This window comes from Petromyzon marinus, chromosome 7 (genome assembly GCF_048934315.1).
Source record: "Petromyzon marinus isolate PM22_M1 ecotype Great Lakes invasive population chromosome 7, UKy_Petmar_22M1.pri1.0, whole genome shotgun sequence".
Lineage (NCBI taxonomy): Eukaryota > Metazoa > Chordata > Hyperoartia > Petromyzontiformes > Petromyzontidae > Petromyzon > Petromyzon marinus.
In genome coordinates, this window is record NC_133673.1 from 14571378 (window position 1) to 14596168 (window position 24791).

Genomic DNA, 24791 nt, shown 5'->3' on the forward strand with positions numbered 1-24791 from the left:
ACGGTGGTCGTTCCCCGCAACGCGTGAACACCAACAACCGATCCGCGTGGATCCCTCCTGCACGCGAGTTTATTTAAATGTGCTCCATCTCCACGGCGGTTGTATCTCCCCTCCGCGATGGTATTAATCTCCGTTGGCTGCAGATTATTACGGACATAGTATTCGGGAACCGTTTGCCGATCCCCTTTACTGCGTTTGCAGGTGGTGCATATGTAATACACGACGACGAATCTCGTCACATTCGTCAATAATAACACTCTGCATGCCTTAAGAGGATTAAAAATATATATGATAGGTTAAGCTTGACCCAACCGGCTACGTTTTTTTTCCCAAAACGTCTTCGTCGTTATTCTAGGCCACGTCACCGCCAAACCGGCAAACCTATGCGTAAGTTGTCGAACGCAGTGACTTAATTACATCTAATTGTGAATGAGCTATAATAATAACAACGTGAGGTTTGGGGGGTTCATTCGTTCTTTGCACAATCACACAAGAGCAGAGAGATCTCTCAACTCCGCGTGGATACCACGAATGAAGGCGCGGCAATAGAGGCCGTTACTGATAAAAGTTAGAACTCAACATGTACAATCAGTAGTACATTTTTATTCTATTAACTTTTGAGTTAATCCCCCAGGGTTTATTTTTAATAAAGCCAGTTAACCACCAATATTGATGTTAGGGGCCGTCCATAAATGACGTCACGCACCTAGGGGGGGGGTCAGACATTTGTGACGATGTGTGACGAGAGGGGGGGGTTTGAGAAATGTGACGTCACATCAAAATGCGCAACTTTAAATAAATATAAATAATTAAATAGCCTTTGTAATACATGTTTCCTCCTACAACATCAGAGTGCAGCTCCACATTAAATATGCACTACAATGACAATAGTTTAAAGCGATTTGAAGCATGTTTTATTTGGGGGGGGGGGGGCAGAGCTTTGTGACGTCATATTTGAGGGGGGGGTCTGACTTTTTGTGACGCCGTGTGGCGAAGGGGGTGGGGTCAAAAATCGTCCAAAATCGCGTGACGTCATTTATGGACGGCCCCTTAGTCTCGTTTGTTGTACTGCTTCGTCTGTACTTTGTTTTGATTCTGTATTGTCTCGTTTTCTACTGTATTGCTCTGCACGTAATGCCTTGTTTGTAATGCCTTGTTCTGTGATACCTTGTTAGTAATGCCTTGTTTGTAATGCCTTGTTCTGTGATGCCTTGTTCTGTAATGCCTTGTTCTGTACTGCCTTGTTTTGTAATGCCTTGTTCTGTGATACCTTGTTTGTAATAATGCCTTGTTCTGTACTGCCTTGTTCTGTAATGCCTTGTTCTGTGATATGCCTTGTTTGTACTGCCTTGTTCTGTGATGCCTTGTTTGTAATGCCTTGTTCTGTGATACCTTGTTTGTAATGCCTTGTTCTGTGATGCCTTGTTCTGTGATGCCTTGTTTGTACTGCCTTGTTCTGTGATACCTTGTTTGTAATGGCTTGTTCTGTACTGCCTTGTTCTGTGATACTTTGTTTGTAATGCCTTGTTCTGTAATGCCTTGTTTGTAATGCCTTGTTCTGTGATACCTTGTTTGTAATGCCTTGTTCTGTGATGCCTTGTTCTGTAATGCCTTGTTCTGTAATGCCTTGTTCTGTGATGCCTTGTTTGTAATGCCTTGTTCTGTGATGCCTTGTTCTGTAATGCCTTGTTCTGTAATGCCTTGTTCTGTACTGCCTTGTTCTGTGATACCTTGTTTGTAATGCCTTGTTCTGTGATGCCTTGTTCTGTAATGCCTTGTTCTGTAATGCCTTGTTCTGTGATGCCTTGTTTGTAATGCCTTGTTCTGTACTACCTTGTTCTGTACTGCCTTGTTCTGTAATGCCTTGTTCTGTGATGCCTTGTTCTGTAATGCCTTGTTCTGTGATGCCTTGTTCTGTAATGCCTTGTTCTGTGATGCCTTGTTCTGTGATGCCTTGTTCTGTGATGCCTTGTTCTGTGATGCCTTGTTTGTAATGCCTTGTTCTGTGATGCCTTGTTCTGTGATACCTTGTTCTGTAATGCCTTGTTCTGTGATGTCTTGTTCTGTAATGCCTTGTTCTGTGATGCCTTGTTCTGTGATGCCTTGTTCTGTGATGCCTTGTTTGTAATGCCTTGTTCTGTGATGCCTTGTTCTGTGATGCCTTGTTCTGTACTACCTTGTTCTGTAATGCCTTGTTCTGTGATGCCTTGTTTGTAATGCCTTGTTCTGTAATGCCTTGTTCTGTACTACCTTGTTCTGTAATGCCTTGTTCTGTGATGCCTTGTTTGTACTGCCTTGTTCTGTGATGCCTTGTTTGTAATGCCTTGTTCTGTGATGCCTTGTTCTGTGATACCTTGTTTGTAATGCCTTGTTCCGTGATGCCTTGTTCTGTGATACCTTGTTTGTAATGCCTTGTTCTGTAATGCCTTGTTCTGTGATGCCTTGTTCTGTGATGCCTTGTTTGTAATGCCTTGTTCTGTGATGCCTTGTTTGTACTGCCTTGTTCTGTGATGCCTTGTTTGTACTGCCTTGTTCCGTGATTCCTTGTTTGTACTGCCTTGTTCCGTGATACCTTGTTTGTAATGCCTTGTTTGTAATGCCTTGTTCTGTACTGCCTTGTTCTGTGATGCCTTGTTCTGTACTGCCTTGTTCTGTAATGCCTTGTTCTGTGATGCCTTGTTCTGTGATGCCTTGTTCTGTGATGCCTTGTTCTGTGATGCCTTGTTCTGTAATGCCTTGTTCTGTACTGCCTTGTTCTGTGATGCCTTGTTCTGTACTGCCTTGTTCTGTACTGCCTTGTTCTGTGATGCCTTGTTCTGTGATGCCTTGTTCTGTACTGCCTTGTTTTGTAATGCCTTGTTCTGTGATGCCTTGTTTGTAATGCCTTGTTCTGTGATGCCTTGTTCTGTAATGCCTTGTTCTGTGATGCCTTGTTCTGTACTGCCTTGTTCTGTAATGCCTTGTTCTGTGATGCCTTGTTCTGTGATGCCTTGTTCTGTACTACCTTGTTCTGTACTGCCTTGTTCTGTAATGCCTTGTTCTGTACTACCTTGTTCTGTAATGCCTTGTTCTGTGATGCCTTGTTTGTAATGCCTTGTTCTGTGATGCCTTGTTTGTAATGCCTTGTTCTGTGATGCCTTGTTTGTAATGCCTTGCTCTCCACGTCATGCCTCGTTTGTAATGCCTTGTTCTGTTATGCCAATCGCATGCCTGTCAAACATTTGTCAGTGCCTACATTATTACAGACCAATTCAGACCTAATTGGTCACCCCGTTCCCTTATAAAAAAAACCTCAACGTCCATCCTACAATGTCCCATCACAAGGGATGAACACAAATAGACAAAATTATTATTTTTTGCCCGTATTGAAACGGCTGTACGTCGTATGGACCTGAAAACTCAATTTCCTTGTACAAGAATACGGGTAAACCGTATTGGTTGATAGGTATGCAATCGTGTTCTGTCTTTGTACATACATACGCACCAACTCATCTGCAGTGTCTCATTAGTACCATGTTCCAAGCGTGCACTTAAAATGGATAAAGTACTTGCAGTATCTACGAATTAAGTGAAATATTTTTGGCGCACAATCACATTAATTTACCATGAGTATAAGCACATTTTAATCTGTTAATCCTTAAATGCCTACTCAATTATGCATTTTCATTCTAGCCATGCCCTTCACCAACCAGTACAATACTCGCCCATTCATTGACTCTAACCCTGGCTAACTAGCCACCCAGGCATTAGTTACAACCCTCCTACAATGACCATAACCATAATTATAGCCATGCTGCCGCTAAACACTAGCCCTCTTACTGCCAGCCATTTGTTATGGCCCTCTCGCTGACCATAGCCAACCAGCCGCTAGCACACTAGCCCTCTGCACTAACTCTACCAAACCCCTAATCCCACATTCACTTGGACTACTTTCACAGTTGCTCTTCTCTTTTCAGGTTTCTTCAGCACGGTGCTAGAGAGACACGCGTTGAAACCCCCTTGATTCAGGGGCCCATGGGGACGGCCGGTGGAGGCAGGCGGGCCCTCCCGGGCTGGATGCTCACGGGTCCTGATGCCCCAGAACACGCTGGCAAGCCAGGATCGAACCCTGCGGGCAGGGGTATGCAGACGGCTTCCGGCTCAAAAGGCACGGCACGGAGAGGCAAGACGAGGTTTGCCATTACAGTGTTATGCATGTTGTGACGACAATGATGTTTATCATAATTATGATTATGATCAGCCACTATCAATCCATTGCTGCATATAAGTTGACTCCATCGCTCCAACTACACAGTGGAGGTATTTTCAGGCATATGCTCGTATTTAGCTGACACTCCGTCATTTGTCTTGACCATTGGCCATCATCCCTTCAAGTGACATGTCATGCCTGTCCAATCTCACTTAAAATCAGTGTGGACATGTGATGTATCTCGTAAAGCCTCACAGAGTCCCAAAAGTGTGCTGCTTTGGGATATTTGTAAAATATTGTAAAGTGTTACGTGCGGGAGAAAACTGGAGTATGTATATGGTATATGAGGGGGAAACGATCAAAGGCCCATACAGATATGTTCACAGCCATGCTTGCTGTACAGTATTGCCATTTGCTGGCCACCCCATAGCCCAGAGGGTTTGTGAGGTTTACAAATCTACATGATCCACCAAACATTGGCATAATAGTGCTATGGATTATTACGTAATCTCGATGATTATGTGATTGATTGCAATTGGTCGGTTACACCAGTGACTACAGACGTTTTTTTCCTAAACCAGTTCCTTCACATGGCCTTGGTCTATAACACAAAGCATCCAAACAACATGATAGTATATCAGATAACAACATGTTTCCGGAATCGAACAAGGTTGTGGGAACTTGGTAAAAGAGATAATAAGGCATTCTGCAGAACGAAGTAGTGGGAGCAATTTTTTTAAAGAAAACTGTGTCCTGAGCTTTGGTGATTGAACACAGTATGCATGACAGGAAACAGTCCGCCAAATAAAATTAGTCCGTCCCATTAGCAGAGGTATCATGGTGTGAAGTTCATATGCATAACGTCCATGGTAGTATCAATAAATAGTGAAAAGAAAGCAATTGAATAGTGGTGAGTGACTTGATAGAATCCTTGAGTTCAGCAGCATCAATTAACCAAAACACTTTAGATGGTTCTTTATCCAGCAGTCAGATAGGAACTAGGAGTTTACCCCAGATGTGACATTACTTCAATATTGTCCACTTGTGCTTTATACAGCACCAAAAACTGTTCGGAGATGTCAGTCTGATTGTATACAAATGCCTGGCTACATGAAGAATAGTTTTCATTTATGTTTGTCTGGTTATTTGAATTGTGTGTGGCTCTTTGTATGCCTGGGTGGTTGAATACATAGTTGTACCGATGTCTGGTTGTTATGTTTGGATACCAACCACTGAGGTTGATTGTAATCCTTTTTTGTCAGGACATCCAGGAAATCATTCTCCAAGCTCAAAGGTGGCCCTGCTCAACCCATCTACTGCATGAGCGAGTCAGAGCTGCTCCACACGGCCCTGCAGTTCCTCCCTGACATTGTGAGCTCATAGCCAACACATACCCATGTGCATATTTGACTGGCAATGCTTTCAGATGTGGATTTAATTGTCATATAAAAATACTGTTGCTGACCAGACACATAAGCAGAAGGAAGTGACTTCAGACGTGTTTCCACTGCCATACTGTGGTACTGTGGTTCCCACAGAATGTACAGTCTTCATTAGGGGCACTTAGGCTCCTACCCAGTGCATCGGCTGCCATTGTAAATGTATTGGTGGCCAATTTCAGTCAGCCAGAAGCATCATGTGATGAGACACACCATCCAGAACTCTTAAACTATATATATTTTTTATCATCATTGTTTACAATTTTCAAATTTTCTGTTGAGTATTAATGTGATGGCGCTTTGAGTGGCAGATTTATGCTAGGAATGTGCCACGTATGTGTACAAATATAAAATTTACTTGACTTGACAATGGGAGGCCAATCAGATAAAACTGTTGACGTCACCAGGCTGACCTACCATTAATTATAGTCAAAAAATAAAACACATTTGGTGGATTAAAAGATAAAACAGCATCATCATTGGCTCAATATTATTTGCCTGCGATAGTAAAATTATTGGAGGCTGTGTCTAGTCACGTGACATTTGTGACTTTTATTGATCAACAATACCTTTAAAATTGAAATCGTTCCATTTGGTAGCACCCAAAAACCCCTGATGAAGATTGCAGAGGTTGTGTGTACTGCAGTCTGGCAATCAAAACACTGTGGTTAAAGCCGTCAAAGCCTGAGGTGGCTCCTCCTGCTTAGTAGTAGCGCTTTAGTTTAGCTATAACATTGTTTTGTTACTAATTCACTATAATTTTAATCTCATAAATATGGAGTAAATTATAAGACCTTATAATAATTAATGAATTCATATATGACTGGGTACTGGCCAAAATTAGGTGTTTCCAATGTATGTACAATTTTACAAATAAAAAACAATAGTATAAATGTTACTAGTCCACACTCTCCTGTTAGATTTGACTAATCATATCACTATTCCTCGACATCTCGATAATTTAAAGAGGGAAGCAGATAATATAATGTTTAGTTTTTTATGGCATTATTCATGCAAATTGCATCGCACAATCACTAAGGGACCACATACAAGCAGGAAGGCAGCCAGGCAATGAGCCTGTGCCAAAAATTGCTCAAGTCCTCTATATATTAATATATTTTCATCCAATTAATGAGTGATTACATGTGGGAGGAAACCGGGGCACCCAGAGAAAACCCACATGTATGAAGGCAAAACTCTATTCCATACAGAAAGGACAGATTATATTTGACCGCACTTTTCTGTACCACCAATTCCAAGCCAGGATGTGGCACCTCAACACCCACGGGAACGGAGTTTAGCAACATTTGTGTGAACTTTTAACAGGTTAAAGTGCAGGATAATAGTGCGATGAACTGCGGCGTTCAATCTTTCAACAGGAAGTATATTAGAAGTACTCTCACATGTATTCGGGTCAAGGCTGCATCGGTGTTTACGAGCTAAGTGCCGTTATAGGGCGTGAGGGTCCGTGATATCTCAAGCGGCAGCATTTGCTGATTAGGGTCACCGTTCCCATATAATAAAGGAGCATACAACCCTGCCAAGGTGCATTGCTTCATTTCAACCTTTTGTCAGCATTTGATTTTAAGTACTGAAGCGATGCTTAAAAAAATGCCAAGAATCTTGCTGCTGCCTTATTCACAAACTTCAGCTACACAAAGACAAATAATCTGTCTGGTGACAAACCAAATGTTTGTGAGTTTCCAATGCTGATGAGAAAAGGATTAAGACAGAATAATGTCCAATATGCAGTGGCACGTTTTGTTATCTTTTAAAATGTATTGTTCCATATCTCTGTACTCGTAATCTTTGGTAGACCGCCCCGGGGATGACTAATTGTCTGTAAAATTTAACAAATATCTAGGGGGTGGCTGTGTGTGATTACAGAGCTAAGACATATGTAACTTCCAATGGCAAATTTAAACATCAATAATTTGAAATAAAGTCTTTAAAGAACGTGTTATTTATTTAAATTATTGCAGTTTGTGTGTTTTTTCTCAATTTGTAGGTTTAAGGACTGTCATCTCTCTTTTTTCATCTAAATTTTTGCAGTGGATGGAAAAACATGAAGGCAAAATAAGAAAATTACGCTTGAAAATGTGATTGATTTCTTAGCATAGAATGGAGGCGAAGTTGAAGAATGTATCATGTATTTATCGGTAACGAGCAGATCGTAATAGAAATAGCGAGCGTGTAAAAGATACAAATGAGCTTGGAATAATCTATTTTTATTTGTTTTTGCTAACACAGTTAATCCACAGCCTGGATAATCACATGGATAAATCAGAGTTAACTACACATTTGGCCATTTTTATCTTTAGATTCTAGTTTTGCAGAACTTGTTTTACTTTTTATGATTATAAAGTGCCATGAAAGTTTGTTGTGGAAGAGGTACATTATTTACTGTTATATTGTTATATCAGATGTTTATCATATAACATTAAGTTTTACCTTTTCTGGCAATAAAACAGGTGTCAAAATGTTAAAACACCACAGGGAATCCTTATTCAAGGAATCCTGTCTGCATGAGCCACACGTACTTGTGATGAACATGCAAACATCTTGACACCTATTTTATTACCAGAAAGAGTAAAAGCTATTGTTATATTTTAATACTGGCAAGAAAGGTCCCATATTGTATATGTTTTATCAATTCACTGCTGAATGAAAGCCTCCCAAACAACCTTATATGACTCATTGGTTTTTTCGGTAAAGTCACGACGTTTGACCGCAACGTCGTGATTTATTTTAATATAATTTTATTGTATTTCTACATACGTGACTTTACCGAAAAAAAAATGAGTAATTTATGCAGTCACGAAAGCTTTAATTCTTTATTAACACACTTCTACGGGGAAGTTACCTTTACAATTCTGTCCTAAACTTATTGCCCTGTGTTGTATCTCTACGTGTTGCGTTGATGTCGCCCTATGTGCTCCCTCGCTATTTGTTTTTTACACCTGATGAAGATCGCTTGTGTTGCGGTCGAAACGTCGTGATTTATTTGAATATAATTTTATTGTTTTTCTACATACGTGACTTTACCGATAAAACCAATGAGTAATTTATGCAGTCACGAAAGCTTTAATTCTTTATTAACCTTATATGACCCTACTTTGTCATGTGAGTCAGTGCAGGTTGAGGAGGGTATTTCCAGGACCAGCTCAGATATCTCCGGCCAATGATGTTAGCCATGGCTGGGAATCAAACTCAGGTCACACGTTCCTAGAGTACTATGCTAACCACTGCCACCACTCCATTATAGCTATTATAGAATACAAAATGGAAGACGAATCAGTTAAAAAAATAGATTAAAATACGCTGCCAAACAGGGATATTAAAATGATCACTGAAATGTTTTTGCATAATCCACTTATGCCAATTTTGCTGAAAACTCATATCACAAATCTGTTCATTGTGTTCACAAATTCCCAGTACATTTCATCGCAAAATCAAATGTTCACATCTGTATTCTATACATTATCAATGTATAGCCCAATACCTTTAAGCTTGATTTGAAGCTTTCGTGACTGCAGGAATCCATACTCTTTGAATCTTTCGGTAAAGTCACGTAGTTAGAAATAAAATAAAACAAATCACGACGTTTCGATCGCAACACAAGCGGTCATCAGGCAAATCACCTTTGTATGCCATGGATAGCTGAAACCCCACCAACTTCAAGTGCCAACCCCAGGGTCTGACTGCATTCCTCTAGGTCAGGGGTTCCCAACCAAAATAACAAGAAGAGCCATTTTTTTCAAATTCGGTAAAAAAAAATCATTATTTCAAGAGCCTCATTCCATGTGAATACGAGACGGAGGCCCTTCATAAAGAACGCCACGAAGCAGTCCTTAAAGGGCCGCATGCAGCTCCAGAGCTGCAGGTCGCCGACCCCTGCTGTCGGTGCAGTTGCACGATGACCCAAAGGGGTCTCTGGTCCTTTATTGAGTCCTGTGTACTTTACAGCTGAAGGCTGCTTGCTTAAACAGCACCAAATGAGTCACTATTGTGGTAGAGCAGGTTGCTTGTTTGTATGTACGTGTGCTGTGTCAACGGTTTAATAATTTGTGAAAGTCGTTGACCCAACCTTAATACGTGCCCTGAAATCTGGCATGATTGTTGTCAAGTCTCCATATATATTTAGGGGAAAAAAGATAAATTAGCTGCACGTACACATTGATATTCTTTGGCTTACAAATACTCTTTACAAAGAATGCTGGATTAAAGCCAAGAACTTGTCACACCATCGACTGGATTATATATTTAGGAACAGTGACATGTTGAAGAATTACCCTTCAGAAAATGTTAATAGTATTCTTACATAAACCGATTAATATTCATTTCATTTCGTATAGCTTGCAAACACCAAAGCATGTCAAGACACTGTCCATAAAACTCACTTAAACATAATTGATATGGTTAATCAAATCTGAGGCTATTGCCTAAACCGGTAGGACGAGCAAGTATTCTACCGTTCAGCTGCAGAGTTTTTTGGGTGATGGGTTCAATGTTCCTGTTGTAACACTTGCCGATTCGTGATGTGACCATTACAGTCGGACACGGACAGCAAGGAGGCTATTGAAGTGACTGCTACGGGGACCGAGGAGAGGAAAGGACTGAAGCTGACCACCACCGTGGAACATTTGCCGAGCGAGTCTCAAGTACTGCTTGGGGGGACAATGTCCCCCCATGGACGAGTCTCCAGACCCCCTCTCGAGAGTGAGATCAGTGGGCTACAGTGCTCCAATGCCACTCGGCCTAGAGAGGACTCTGTGGAGGATGACGGCATGAATGTTCTCAAGGAAATATTTTTCAAGAAATGAACTGAAAGAATTGTCTGGCGCTACATGATCTGCGTGTTGTCACAATGGACAGCTGTTATATTTCCCGAGCCCAACCCTTGGTGTCTGGAGGAAGGAGCAGGGCCTAAAGAGAAAGAAGCAGTGCCTAAAGAAGAAGGGGCGGGTCCTAACAAGAAAAGAAACGGGGCTGAATCACAAAGTGGAGGATGGTGGCGGTCACAGAGATGAAGGAGTTGGGGCCTAAAGAGGAAGGGGAGGGACCTACAGAGGTTCAACTTTCCCGTTGATTTCATAAAAGCATAGATTAAATAAGTGCAACAGGCAGTATACCTTTAGTACCCCATATGCGGCAACAGGTAAACTAGTATACTTTGATTATACCACGCAGACCTCACTTAGCGCTACCTCGTAGAACGTTGATTCATTATTGCGCTCTTTGTCCCGGGGACATTTTTTTTACAAAAATGGATCAAATCTAAACGAGTGAGAACATGCAGCGCCGAGGAAACGCACCCGCCACCACCTGTGTTTATGTTCGCTCAGCCAATGAGTGCGACGAACACTCTGAGCTCACCAGTTAAAAAAAAAACACACACACACCTGCCCGCCGACATGTGTATACTGCGCCTTCGTCTCTGCCTTATTTTTTGCGTGTTTTATGAGTATTTTAGACCCATAATGTCTGGAAAAGGCCTGCAAATGTTAATGCTGGAAATGTGGCCAAGGTGTCAAGCAAAAGTATCCCGTAGGATGTTAAAATGCAAGTGATAAGGCGGGTAGAGGAGGTGTCAGGTGGCTGTGGGTCGTGAGCGACGGGTGGATGTCCTCGTGAATACAGTTCATAATACTGATATTATATTCAAACATTTAAGAAATGTTTACCATCCCTATTATTTGTGATATTACAGATACCCTAATGAAGCCCTCATATGTTGCTCATACGTAAGAAATAACGTTGGGAACTCGACCTCATATATGCACACTGCAGTAATGACCCCTTTTAGCAATGGTTGATTTAGTTCTCACTTCTCCGGGAATGGCATCTTGAGCACTAAGCGAGGTCTAAGTGTAATAATTTACAGCCCTTTATCAATCCACTGGCTGGAAAAAGAGTGCCGTAGTTGTATCCATCCTAGAGATTTTTCAAGAAAGTTTCATTTGCACAAGAAAAACCCACCTGTACTTATGCAGAATAAAATAGCATATCCTGAGTCTGGAAAGTATGTATAGGTTAGTATCTGTGTTGAATCACATTTTTTTTATTTTACCAGCCGAGGCCCACAGAACTATATAGCTCTTTTTCAGAAGTGATCTGGCCACAAATGATAGTTCAATGAAGTGGCTTATTACGTGGGAATTTATTGCAGCAAAATTCTCTTAAACGCATGTTTATAAATGTGAAGGGGAAAACCGGAGGACCCGGACAAAAATATACACAACCCACGGGGAGAACATGAAAACTCCAAATATAGAGGCGCCAGGGTTGGGATCGAACCCACGACCTGCTGTATACGAGGCGAGGTAGTTAACATCTCGCCGCTATGTCGCACCTCGCCACCGTATGCACACAGGTAATGACGTCACCGCCGTTGCATTAGATAAAAAAACATGCTGACACTTTTTGTGCTAATTCACCACATCCCCCTTTTTTCACAAAACCACAGCGTCGCGTCTTGCGAATTTTTTATATACAAATCGCTATCTCGGCCGTCCAATGCTTTACTCCCAAGTTAGTATAGCTTAAAAGATTCGAGACGCTTTTTATAGTGCTTATCCGTTGCACTTTCAAGAGTGCTGTTTGTTGCTGGCCGCTTAGTGTTTTGGGCCTGTGCTCAGCAAACATGATTGTTTTTTGTTACATAGCCCCCATCCACCTATTATGATGATGTTGAGGGCGAATATTATTGTGCAGTAAATGCCACCGTATAATTCTGAATTCATTACCCGCGGTGGAAAATGCCGCCGACTAATCAACTTCACCGCGACACCACGCCGCTCCGTTGCCTTGGGTGTTAGGCTAAAACCCTCAACCCGCCTCGATTGCTGTGAAATCCCAGCTTCTTAATTTTTGCAAAAGAACAAAACAAAATCCATTTTAATTACCGTCACAAGGTGGAGAAATCTCGTGCGCGTGTGCGTGAGTGAGCAGGAGAATTGGCGAGCGGTCACGATCACTCACAAAGGTCCATTCATCACTCCCTGGGCTCGGAACACCAAATGCTGACCTAGGCGGATTCAGGGTTATCGATTATATTCGATTCTTAAGCTGATTATAGCTTTGTGGACGTGGTTATTAACGCTGGATTGCAGGCCCAGTTGCGAGTGATATCTGTTAAACTGGTTCTGGGCCCCACCATTTCATTGACCAGCGTGGTGAAGTATAATCAGTCAACCAACATGGCATGGGAAGGCCTTCATCCGGCAGTGGACTGACAATGTTTGTAAAAACAAGATAAATTAATAATGGGACAAAGTGAGGCAGACAGTCCAAGCGAGAGATACGACACAATCGAGCAATAGAAACGGAACAGGGCGTGCTAGACGGACAACACGAACGAGACGGTACAAACCAGACGGATCATACAATTTGAGATGGAGTGAGACGCGAGAAACCAGATAGGCAACACGAACGAAGCGAGGCGTACGAGAGACGTCAACAGTAACACAGACATAGCACGCGGGACAGGGGGGGGGGCAGAGACGACACATCAATTCTAGATTTAAAGCTTTCGTGACTGCAAGGATCCATACTCTTTGGTTCTATTGGGTAAAGTCACGTAGGTAAAAAAAAATCACGACGTTTCTGCCACAACACAAGCGGCCTTCATCAGCGCTGTCCTCCAGACAGTCTCGTCCCTTCACCTGATGAAGGCCGCTTGTGTTGTGGCCGAAACGTCGTGATTTTTGTTATTTTGTTTACCTACGTGACTTTACCCAATAGAACCAAAGAGTACGACACACATCACAAAGGAGGCGCATGCAGTACACAACAAGACGCCAAAAAAGAATAATCGATCACGGATTCGAATCACGACTATAATCGTGAAAGATTTTATTCGATTTCCGCGACCACGCAATGATGATATTGTGAATCATCATGATGCGAATCATGACGTGAATCATTGCAAGCACATCACTAGAATGGCATTTTATTTATCCAACAAAAGGTGACAGCTTCGAAAGCATAAAAGAACAACAACACAACAGGACTGACAGCATGCTTCGCATGTCAATACAACACCACCATCCTTGCGCGCACTCAACGATCACATACAAATACACACAGAGACACCGACACCGTTTCATCTTGACAGCCAGAGCCGACGACAGTCGAACAACAATGAATGACCGCCAGCACACACAACAACAGCCGACCAAAGGCAACACGGGGGGGTGGGGGTCGCTGTACCGTATTCACCGAATTATAAGACGCACTCCCCCCTCCCAGTGTTTTAAAAGTAACATTTGTGGGTGCGTCTGATACGCTGTCTGACAGGGAGCGGTGGTGTAGCGGTTAGCGCAACGCTGCGCTACGAACCTGGCCACCCGGCTTCGATTCCCGCTCACGGCCAACATCGGTGGCGATTATTTGAACCCATGTCCCGGGCCTCCTCTAGGTCGACTCAGCCTCGAACGAGCACCTGGTGCGTTGTGTCTAAATATCGCCACCGGGGAGACAAAGACGGCCGGGCGTGGTGCTGGCCACCCACCCCCTCGTGTGCCGCGCCGGCCTTCGTAGGCGCTCGCTCACGGCACTTGCCCCAACAGTCTGCTGATGCTATAGGGGCGACCTTTGGTGTGAGAGAGAGAGGCCAGATTTGTTACGTTCACACGTTTGGGGTGCGTCTTATTCTCCGGAGCGTCTTAGAATCCGGGGGAAACACGGTACAGTACTGGTAAGTTGGGAAGCAGAAGCGAAGTGGGGAGGGGGGGTGAAACGGGATGTGGTTATGTGGGAAGCTGCATGCGGGTCGCCATGTATATTAACATAACATCGCGAGAGAGAGGAGGGCTGGTGCTGGGAAGAGCCGTGGCTTTCTGCAGCCTCCTCCCACATTTCCACTGCCGCGTTCCCTGCCACTCCAAGCCGAGAGAACGGTGGGGGAGTGGGGAACGATCCTCAGACGAAGCCAAGCCGGCCCCAAAACATCCTCCACCCCTCCTGCGAACTCACTCCTCCCATTCATCCTCCCTCCACTCAGCTGGAGCGCGCGACGCTTCGCTCCACCCCAGGGCCGAGTCTCTCCGTGTGCCCGCGCGCCTCTTCATCCGCGAGTCACTCTGCGTGCCCGCGCGTCTCTTCATCCGCGAGTCACTCTGCGTGCCCGCGCGTCTCTTCATCCGCGAGTCACTCTGCGTGCCCGCGCGCCTGTTCATCCGCGAGTCACTCTGCGTGCCCGCGCGCCTGTTCATCCGCGAGTCACTCTGCATGCCCGCGCGTCTCTTCATCCGCGAGTCACTGCGTGCCCGCGCGTCTCTTCATCCGCGAGTCACTCTGCATGCCCGCGCGTCTCTTCATCCGCGAGTCACTCTGCATGCCCGCGCGTCTCTTCATCCGCGAGTCACTCTGCGTGCCCGCGCGCCTGTTCATCCGCGAGTCACTCTGCGTGCCCGCGCGCCTGTTCATCCGCGAGTCACTCTGCGTGCCCGCAGAGCAACGTCGAAGGGAGAGAAGCACGCCCGCAGCTCGCACTGGGCCGGTTTGGGATCGGTGAGTGGAGAGTGCCTTGGCATCGACGGCGGATTAAGATGATGATGCGAGAGATGTCTCTGTGCGTGTGTGTGTGTGGGAGCGAGACGTTCAACGTGTGGTAGACGTGTGCGTGTGTGTCGACTCGGTCTCAAATGAGTACACGGTGCGGTGTGTAAACATCGCCACCGGGGAGACAAAGGCGGCCGGGCGTGGTTGCTATCCACCCATCATCCCTCGTGTGATGGGTGGATAGACTTCATAGGTGCTCGCTAATAGCACTTGCCACGACAGTCTGTTAAGGCTACACGGGGGATCTTTGTGTGTGGAAAGGGGAGCGGTTTTCTCACCGCTACCCGGCGACACCGGTGATGATCATCTGAACCGATCTCCGGGACTCCCCTAGGTCGATTCAGCCTCAAATGAGTACCTGGTGTGTAAATATCGCCACCGAGGAGACAAAGGCGGCCGGGCGTAGTGCTGGCCACCCAGCCCCTCGTGTGCCGTAACGGCCTTCATAGGTGCTATTGGCTAACAGCACTAGCTCAGGCTATACGGGGGACCTTTGTCTTTATGTGTGAGAGAGAGAGGGTGCGAGAGAAGCCGTCTGTGTGTGGTGTAGGTCAGACAGAGACCGCTTGTGTTTGTGTACATACCGCTGTGTGTGGTTTGTGTGATGGTTGTGTGTGATGGTGTGTGTGTGTGATGGTGTGTGTGTGTGATGGTTTGTGTGTGTGATGGTTTGTGTGTGATGGTTTGTGTGTGTGATGGTGTGTGTGTGTGTGATGGTTTGTGTGTGTGTGATGGTGTGTGTGTGTGATGGTGTGTGTGTGATGGTTTGTGTGTGTGATGGTTTGTGTGTGTGATGGTTTGTGTGTGTGTGTGATGGTTTGTGTGTGTGTGATGGTTTGTGTGTGTGTGATAGTTTGTGTGTGATGGTTTGTGTGATTGTGTGTGTGAGGGTTTGTGTGTGTGTGTGATGGTGTGTGTGTGATGGTTTGTGTGTGTGATGGTTTGTGTGTGTGTGTGTGATGGTTTGCGTGGGTGTGTGTGATAGTTTGTGTGTGATGGTTTGTGTGATGGTTTGTGTGTGAGGGTTTGTGTGTGTGTGAGGGTTTGTGTGTGTGTGAGGGTTTGTGTGTGGGTGAGGGTTTGTGTGTGTGTGATGGTGTGTGTGTGTGTGATGGTGTGTGTGTGAGAGAGATTGTGTGTGCGTGATGTTTGTGTGTGTGTGTGAGGGTTTGTGTGTGTGATGGTTTGTGTGTGTGATGTTTGTGTGTGCGTGAGGGTTTGTGTGTGTGATGGTTTGTGTGTGTGTGATGGTTTGTGTGTGTGTGATGGTGTGTGTGTGTGATGGTGTGTGTGTGTGATGGTTTGTGTGTGTGATGGTTTGTGTGTGTGTGATGGTTTGTGTGTGTTTGATGGTTTGTGTGTGTGTGATGGTTTGTGTGTGTGAGGGTTTGTGTGTGTGTGTGATGGTTTGTGTGTGTGTGAGGGTTTGTGTGTGTGTGATGGTTTGTGTGTGTGTGATGGTTTGTGTGTGTGATGGTGTGTGTGTGTGTGATGGTGTGTGTGTGTGAGGCAAAACAACCCCCTACCTCCTCGCGGTGCCGGACGGGCAACTCTGTCGTGGACAGTGCTGTGGGGGGAGTTCCAATTTTGATTGGCTCCTCCCCTCATGGCATATGTGTCCACCACAGGGGCTAAACGGGGGCTCTGGACGGGTGCGAGGGGCTGGTAACCCCTCCACCTTCAATTAATTACCACAAAACCACGAATTAAAGTGAAATATGTAACAACTAAGCTTGTGCCGGAGGCCCCGGGGGGCCAGGCGTCTATGACGTCTCCTGGCCAAACCCCAATTGGCGGAGCCAGGAGATTGAATACCTACCCTCGGGGCTACTCCAGAAACAACGAAAAGCCACTACGGGTGGCCACGTGGAATGTTCGAACGCTCACTGCAGAGGAGAGGCTGCCACTCCTCTGTCGGGAGCTGGACCGGTACCGCCTGGATCTATGCGGCATTCAGGAGGTCCGGTGGACCGGCTCTGGCTCCTGCCACCATGAGGGGTGGACAGTCCTCTACTCGGGGCAGCAGACTGCCAAACAACAGGGTGTGGGTCTTCTTTTGAACAAAAGAATGAAGGGGGCGTGGGAGCGTGGCGGTGAGGTGTGGGAAGCTGTAAGCCCCAGGCTACTTTGGGCTCGCCTTCCCATCAACCGGAGGCGAGGAATGGTGGTCGTGGTTACTTATGCCCCCACCGAAGATGAACATCCGTGGAGGGATGCAGGCAAAGCCGATGAGTCAGATGCCTTCTATGACCTCCTGTCACAGGTGCTGGCTAAAGTGGCCCCTCGGGATAGAGTCATCATGTTGGGTGACTTCAATGCCCGAGTTGGTCATGATACTGGCACCTGGTCTGGAGTGATTGGAGGGCATGGGCCAGATCAGCTCAATAACAATGGTAGGAGGCTGCTAGATTTTTGTGCAGCCCATGGGCTTGTAATTACCAACACGCTGTTCCGGCATCGGCGCATCCACACAACATCATGGATGCATGCCGGGTCCAAGCAAGAACATCTGCTGGACTACATAGTGACGGACCAGCGAATGCGAGCCCATGTCCTTGACACCAGGACCTACCGTGGAGCTGATCTGCCCTCTGACCATCGACTAGTCATCTGTAAGATGCGCCTGCCATTCTTCCACTCCGGTGGTGGGTGTACACCCAGGACCCCATTCCAACCTAAAGTGGCCTGGTCTCAGTTATCTGATGAAAGTTGCAAGCGAGAATTTCATCATCGCTTGCGGCTGGGATTGGCATCGTCCCCGACTCCTCCTGATGTCGAGGGTAAATGGGCGAGGTTTAGGACTGTGACTCATGCAGCTGCAATGGCTGCTTTGGGTACGCGGTCCAGACCTCCCCAGACACCCTGGATGACAGAGGAGTTGTTCAGGATGGTTGAGAAAAAGCGACAGGCCCACTGTCATCGGCTACAGAATCCCACGTCAGAGAATGAGGAGGCTTACCGCAGCCTTCGCTCGGAGGTTCGGAGAGCCGTGAGGCGCTGCAAGGATGGGTGGTGGTCGCGGGTTGCTGAGGAGATGGAGTCTGCCTCAGTGGCCCGTGATCACAAATCGCTATTTAACTCCATCAAAAAAGTAACCTGCAGCGCCGCACCTATTACCATCATTAGGGGAAAAAACGGTGATCCAATTTCCGACCCCCAGGAACAGGTTCGCAGATTTGCTGAGCATTTCTGTGAGGTCCTGGGGGAGGGAAAATCCCACAGCCAGGAAAACATCGTGGCACAAAGTGAGGATGACCCTGCTGAGGCTGCGGTGCCTCAAATATTGGATGAAGTCACCCCCTGTGAGTGGCTGGCTGAGGTGCCATCTGCTGAGGAAGTATTGAAGGCGATCCGGAGTCTGAGACCAGGAAAGGCAGCGGGCAGAGATGATCTCCCAAGCGAAATGCTGAGGGAGGGTGGCGTTTGTGCACAGACTGCCCTATATGACATCATAACAACAGTCTGGACCACTGGACGGGTTCCGCAGGATTGGAAGGATGCCCTGGTGGTCCCCCTTTTTAAGAAGGGGGACCGCACAGACTGTAACAACTACAGGGGCATCTCACTCCTCAGTGTGCCGGGAAAGGTCCTGGCAAGGATTATTCAGCATCGCCTTGCCAGGCACGCTGAGGAGAGGCTTGCGGAGCCCCAATGCGGTTTCAGGAAAGGGCGGTCCTGCACAGATGCCATATTTTCTGTCCGTCTGCTACAGCAGAGGTGTAGGGAATTCCAACAAGACCTACATCTCTGCTTTATTGACCTGGTCAAGGCCTATGATACCATCAGTAGGCCTGGGCTCTGGGTCGTTCTTCGTGCTTTTGGAGTACCTGACCCTCTGCTCACGATCATTAAGGACCTTCATGATGGTGAGCGGGCCCGGGTAAAACTACGTGGCCGGGAGTCAGAGCCATTCCCTGTACACCTTGGGGTGCGACAGGGATGTCCTCTGGCTCCCACATTATTTAACATCTATTTTGACCACGTAGTTCGTGAAGCCTTCAATAGCTGTACCGGGGGAATCTCCATATGGTACAGATATAATGGGAGGCTAATCGATGCCCGGGTGCGGTCAAGGGATGGCTCCCTATTGCTCAACCACGTTATGTATGCTGATGACTTGGTAATAGCTGCTCAGTCAGAGGAGGAGTTGGAGACGCTGCTGCTGAGACTGGAGCGTGCCACTAAGAGGTGGGGCCTTACCATCAGCCCCACCAAAACTAAGCACCTGCCTGGGTATTTTGTACCATCGGACACTCCACCCCCACAACTCCCAATCGGTGATGGGGCAGTTGTGGAGAGAGTGGAGAGTTTCCCATACCTGGGCAGTGTGCTTATGACTGGCTCCAGTTTAACAGCAGAGGTCTCACTCCGAATCAGTCGAGCGGCAATATCTTTTCATCGGTTGCGTAACGCTGTGTGGAAGCTACCTGGTCTATCGCTCCGCACTAAGCTTCAGGTCTTCTCGGCCACGGTCATTCCCTCCCTTCTCTACGCTTGCGAAACGTGGACCCCCCTAATGGAACATCTTCGCCGGTTAGAAACATTTAGGCTGACCTGCCTACGATCCATCCTGGGTTTAACCAGACTGGATTGTGTGAGGAGCTCACAAATCCTTGAAAGATCTGGGCAGGGTCCCATCGGTGAGCTCCTCCGGCAGGCAAGGCTGCGATGGCTGGGTCATGTAGCCCGCATGCCCAGCCACCGCATGCCGAAACAGCTTTTGTTTGGCCGGATTGAGGGGGCTAAGCGGGCGCGGCACGGGCTAGAGAAGAGATGGAGTGATGTGGTACAGGAGGACGTGGAGCTGAGTGGACTTGCCGATGACTGGTACCAGCGGTGTCAAGATCGGCCTCTGTGGAGGAGGCTCGTGAAGGATGCTACTGGGCAGTTGGAGGCAGTCGCCCTCCAACAACAACGGAGGGCGGAGGAGCGACGCTCACAACAGCGAGCGGAGCGCCGGGTGGCTAAAGCACAGCAGGTTGGCACAGTAGGGGGCACAGGTGGTGCATCAGCCAGTCATCTCAGTCAGTCGACCCGTGGCACCTGGGTCTGCCCCGTGACCTCCTGCCAGCGGGCGTTCGACACTTCACGTGGCCTCAGGGTGCACATAGCCTGGCACAAGCGTCGTGGTGACGTCACCGCCACTTAGTGGCGAATGGCGGTTGTTGTTGTTGTTGTTGTGTGTGAGGGTTTGTGTGTGTGTGAGGGTTTGTGTGTGTGTGATGGTTTGTGTGTGTGTGATGGTGTGTGTGTGATTGTGCCGGACGGGCAACTCTGTCGTGTACAGTGCTGTGGGGGGAGGGCCAATTCCGATTGGTTCCTCCCCTCATGGCGTCTGTGACCACCACAGGGGCTAAACGGGGGCTCTGGACGGGTGCGAGGGGCTGGTAACCCCTCCACCTTCAAAAAAATACCACGAAACTACGACTTAAACTTAAATATGTAACAAATAAACTTGTGCCGGGGGACAGGCGTCTATGACGTCTCCTGGCCAAACCCCAATTGGCGGAGCCAGGAGATTGAATCTCAACCCTCGGGGCTCCTCCAGAAACAACGAAAAGCCACTTCGTTTGGCGACGTGGAATGTTCGAACGCTCACTGCGGAGGAGAGGCTGCCACTCCTCTGTCGGGAGCTGGACCGGTACCGCCTGGATCTCTGTGGCATTCAGGAGGTCCGGTGGACCGGTTCTGGCTCCTGCCACCATGAGGGGTGGACAGTTCTCTACTCGGGGCAGGAGACTGCCAAACAACAGGGTGTGGCTCTTCTTTTGAACAAAAGAATGAAGGGGGCGTGGGAGTGTGGCAGTGAGGTGTGGGAAGCTGTAAGCCCCAGGCTACTTTGGGCTCGCCTTCCCATCAATCGGAGGCGAGGATTGGTGGTCGTCGTTACTTATGCCCCCACCGAAGACGAACATCCGTGGAGGGATGCAGGCAAAGCCGATGAGTCGGATGCCTTCTATGACCTTCTGTCACAGAAGATGCTGGCTAAAGTGGCCCCTCGGGATAGAGTCATCTTGTTGGGTGACTTCAATGCCCGAGTTGGTCATGATGCTGGCACCTGGCCTGGAGTGATTGGAGGGCATGGGCCGGATCAGCTTAATAACAACGGTAGGAGGCTGCTAGATTTTTGTGCAGCCCATGGACATGTAATTACCAACACTCTGTTCCGGCATCGGCGCATCCACACAACATCATGGATGCAAGCCGGATCACAGCAAGAACATCTGCTGGACTACATAGTGACGGACCAGCGGATGCGAGCCCATGTCCTTGACACCAGGACCTACCGTGGAGCTGATCTGCCCTCTGACCATCGACTTGTCATCTGTAAGATGCGCCGCCCATTCTTCTGCTCCGGTGATGGGTGTACACCCAGGACCCCATTCCAACCAAAAGTGGCCTGGTCTCAGTTATCTGATGAAAGTTGCAAGCGAGAATTTCATCATCGCATGCGGCTGGGGTTGGCATCGTCCCCCACTCCTGATGTAGAGGGTAAATGGGCGAGGTTTAGAACTGTGACTCATGCGGCTGTAATGTCTACTTTGGGTACGCGGTCAGGACCTCCCCAGAGACCCTGGCTGACAGAGGAGGTGTTCAGGATGGTTGAGAAAAAGCGACAGGCCCACTGTCATCGGCTACAGAATCCCACGTCAGAGAATGAGGAGGCTTACCGCAACCTTCGCTCGGAGGTTCGGAGAGCCGTGAGGCACTGCAAGGATGGGTGGTGGTCGCGGGTTGCTGAGGAGATGGAGTCTGCCTCAGTGGCCCGCGATCACAAATCTCTATTTAACTCCATCAAAAAAGTTACCTGCAGCGCCACACCTATTACCATCATTAGGGGAAAAAACGGTGATCCAATCTCCGACCCCCAGGAACAGGTTTGCAGATTTGCTGAGCATTTCTGTGAGGTCCTGGGGGAGGGAAAATCCCTCAGCCAGGAAAACATCGCGGCACAAAGTGAGGATGACCCTGTTGAGGCTGCGGTGCCTCAAATATTGGAAGAAGTCACCCCCTGTGAGTGGCTGGCTGAATTACCATCTGTTGAGGAAGTACTGAGGGCGATCCGGAGTCTGAGACCAGGAAAGGCAGCGGGCAGAGATGATCTCCCAAGCGAAATACTGAGGCAGGGTGGAGTTTGTGCAAAGACTGCCCTATATGACATCATAACAACAGTCTGGACCACTGGACGGGTTCCGCAGGATTGGAAGGATGCCTTGGTGGTCCCCCTCTTTAAGAAGGGGGACCGCACAGACTGTAACAACTACAGGGGCATTTCACTCCTCAGTGTGCTGGGAAAGGTCCTGGCAAGGATTATTCAACATCGCCTTGCCAGGCATGCTGAGGAGAGGCTTGCGGAGCCCCAATGCGGTTTCAGGAAAGGGCGGTCCTGCACAGATGCCATATTTTCTGTCCGTCTGCTACAGCAGAGGTGTAGGGAATTCCAGCAAGACCTACATCTCTGCTTTATTGACCTGGTCAAGGCCTATGATACCATCAGTAGGCCTGGGCTCTGGGTTGTTCTTCGTGCTTTTGGAGTACCTGACCCTCTGCTCACGATCATTAAGGACCTTCATGATGGTGAGCGGGCCCGGGTAAAACTACGTGGCCGGGAGTCCGAGCCTTTCCCTGTACACCTTGGGGTGCGACAGGGATGTCCTCTGGCTCCCACATTATTTAACATCTATTTCAACCACGTAGTTCGTGAAGCCTTCAATAGCTGTACTGGGGGAATCTCCATATGGTACAGATATAATAGGAGGCTGATCGATGCCCGGGTGCGGTCAAGGGATGGCTCCCTATTGCTCAACCACGTTATGTATGCTGATGATTTGGTAATAGCTGCTCATTCAGAGGAGGAGTTGGAGACGCTGCTGCTGAGACTGGAGCGTGCCACTAAGAGATGGGGCCTTACCATCAGCCCCACCAAAACTAAGCACCTGCCTGGGTATTTTGTACCATCGGACACTCCACCCCCACAACTCCCAATCGGTGATGGGGCAGTTGTGGAGAGAGTGGAGAGTTTCCCATACCTGGGAAGTGTGCTTATGACTGGCTCCAGTTTAACAGCAGAGGTCTCACTCCGAATCAGTCGAGCGGCAATATCTTTTCATCGGTTGCGTAACGCTGTGTGGAAGCTACCTGGTCTGTCGCTCCGCACTAAACTTCAGGTCTTCTCGGCCACGATCATTCCCTCCCTTCTCTACGCTTGCGAAACGTGGACCCCCCTAATGGAACATCTTCGCCGGTTAGAAACATTTAGGCTGGCCTGCCTACGATCCATCCTGGATTTAACCAGACTGGATTGTGTGAGGAGCTCACAAATCCTTGAAAGATCTGGGCAGGGTCCCATCGGTGAGCTCCTCCGGCAGGCAAGGCTGCGATGGCTGGGTCATGTAGCCCGCATGCACAGCCACCGCATGCCGAAACAGCTTTTGTTTGGCCGGATTGAGGGGGCTAAGCGGGCGCGGCACGGGCTAGAGAAGAGATGGAGTGATGTGGTACAGGAGGACGTGGAGCTGATTGGACTTGCCGATGACTGGTACCAGCGGTGTCAAGATCGGCCTCTGTGGAGGAGGCTCGTGAAGGATGCTACTGGGCAGTTGGAGGCAGTCGCCCTCCAACAACAACGGAGGGCGGAGGAGCGACGCTCAGAACAACGAGCGGAGCGCCGGGTGGCTAAAGCACAGCAGGTTGGCACAGTAGGGGGCACAGGTGGTGCATCAGCCAGTCATCTCAGTCAGTCGACCGTGGCACCTGGGTCTGCCCCGTGACCTCCTGCCAGCGGGCGTTCGACACTTCACGTGGCCTCAGGGTGCACATAGCCTGGCACAAGCGTCGTGGTGACGTCACCGCCACTTAGTGGCGAATGGCGGTTGTTGTTGATGGTTTGTGTGTGTGTGATGGTTGTGTGTGTGTGATGGTTGTGTGTGTGTGTGTGTGATGGTTGTGTGTCCGGCAAAACAACCCCCTACCTCCTCGCGGTGCCGGACGGGCAACTCTGTCGTGGACAGCGCTGTGGGGGGAGTTCCAATTTTGATTGGCTCCTCCCCTCATGGCATATGTGTCCACCACAGGGGCTAAACGGGGGCTCTGGACGGGTGCGAGGGGCTGGTAACCCCTCCACCTTCAATTAATTACCAGAAAACCACGAATTAAACTGAAATATGTAACAACTAAGCTTGTGCCGGAGGCCCCGGGGGGCCAGGCGTCTATGACGTCTCCTGGCCAAACCCCAATTGGCGGAGCCAGGAGATTGAATACCTACCCTCGGGGCTACTCCAGAAACAACGAAAAGCCACTACGGGTGGCCACGTGGAATGTTCGAACGCTCACTGCAGAGGAGAGGCTGCCACTCCTCTGTCGGGAGCTGGACCGGTACCGCCTGGATCTATGCGGCATTCAGGAGGTCCGGTGGACCGGCTCTGGCTCCTGCCACCATGAGGGGTGGACAGTCCTCTACTCGGGGCAGCAGACTGCCAAACAACAGGGTGTGGGTCTTCTTTTGAACAAAAGAATGAAGGGGGCGTGGGAGCGTGGCGGTGAGGTGTGGGAAGCTGTAAGCCCCAGGCTACTTTGGGCTCGCCTTCCCATCAACCGGA

General features: G+C 48.1%; 1 protein-coding gene across 6 annotated transcripts in view; it reads left to right on the plus strand.

Moving 5' to 3' along the window:
- LOC116940029 (solute carrier family 13 member 4-like) overlaps positions 1-24791 on the plus strand; it is a 49899-nt gene that overhangs the window by 300 nt on the left and 24808 nt on the right. For 2 of the 6 annotated variants that reach the window (XM_032949268.2, XM_076065184.1), the window contains exons 1-4: positions 253-387; positions 3957-4172; positions 5452-5560; positions 10182-15141. The gene's annotated coding sequence lies outside the window, so the exon portion shown is untranslated. Of the gene's footprint in view, positions 1-13; positions 121-252; positions 388-3228; positions 3446-3956; positions 4173-5451; positions 5561-10181; positions 15142-24791 lie in introns of those variants that run through there. The other 4 variants (XM_076065180.1, XM_076065182.1, XM_076065183.1 and 1 more) reach the window with 4 other exon arrangements.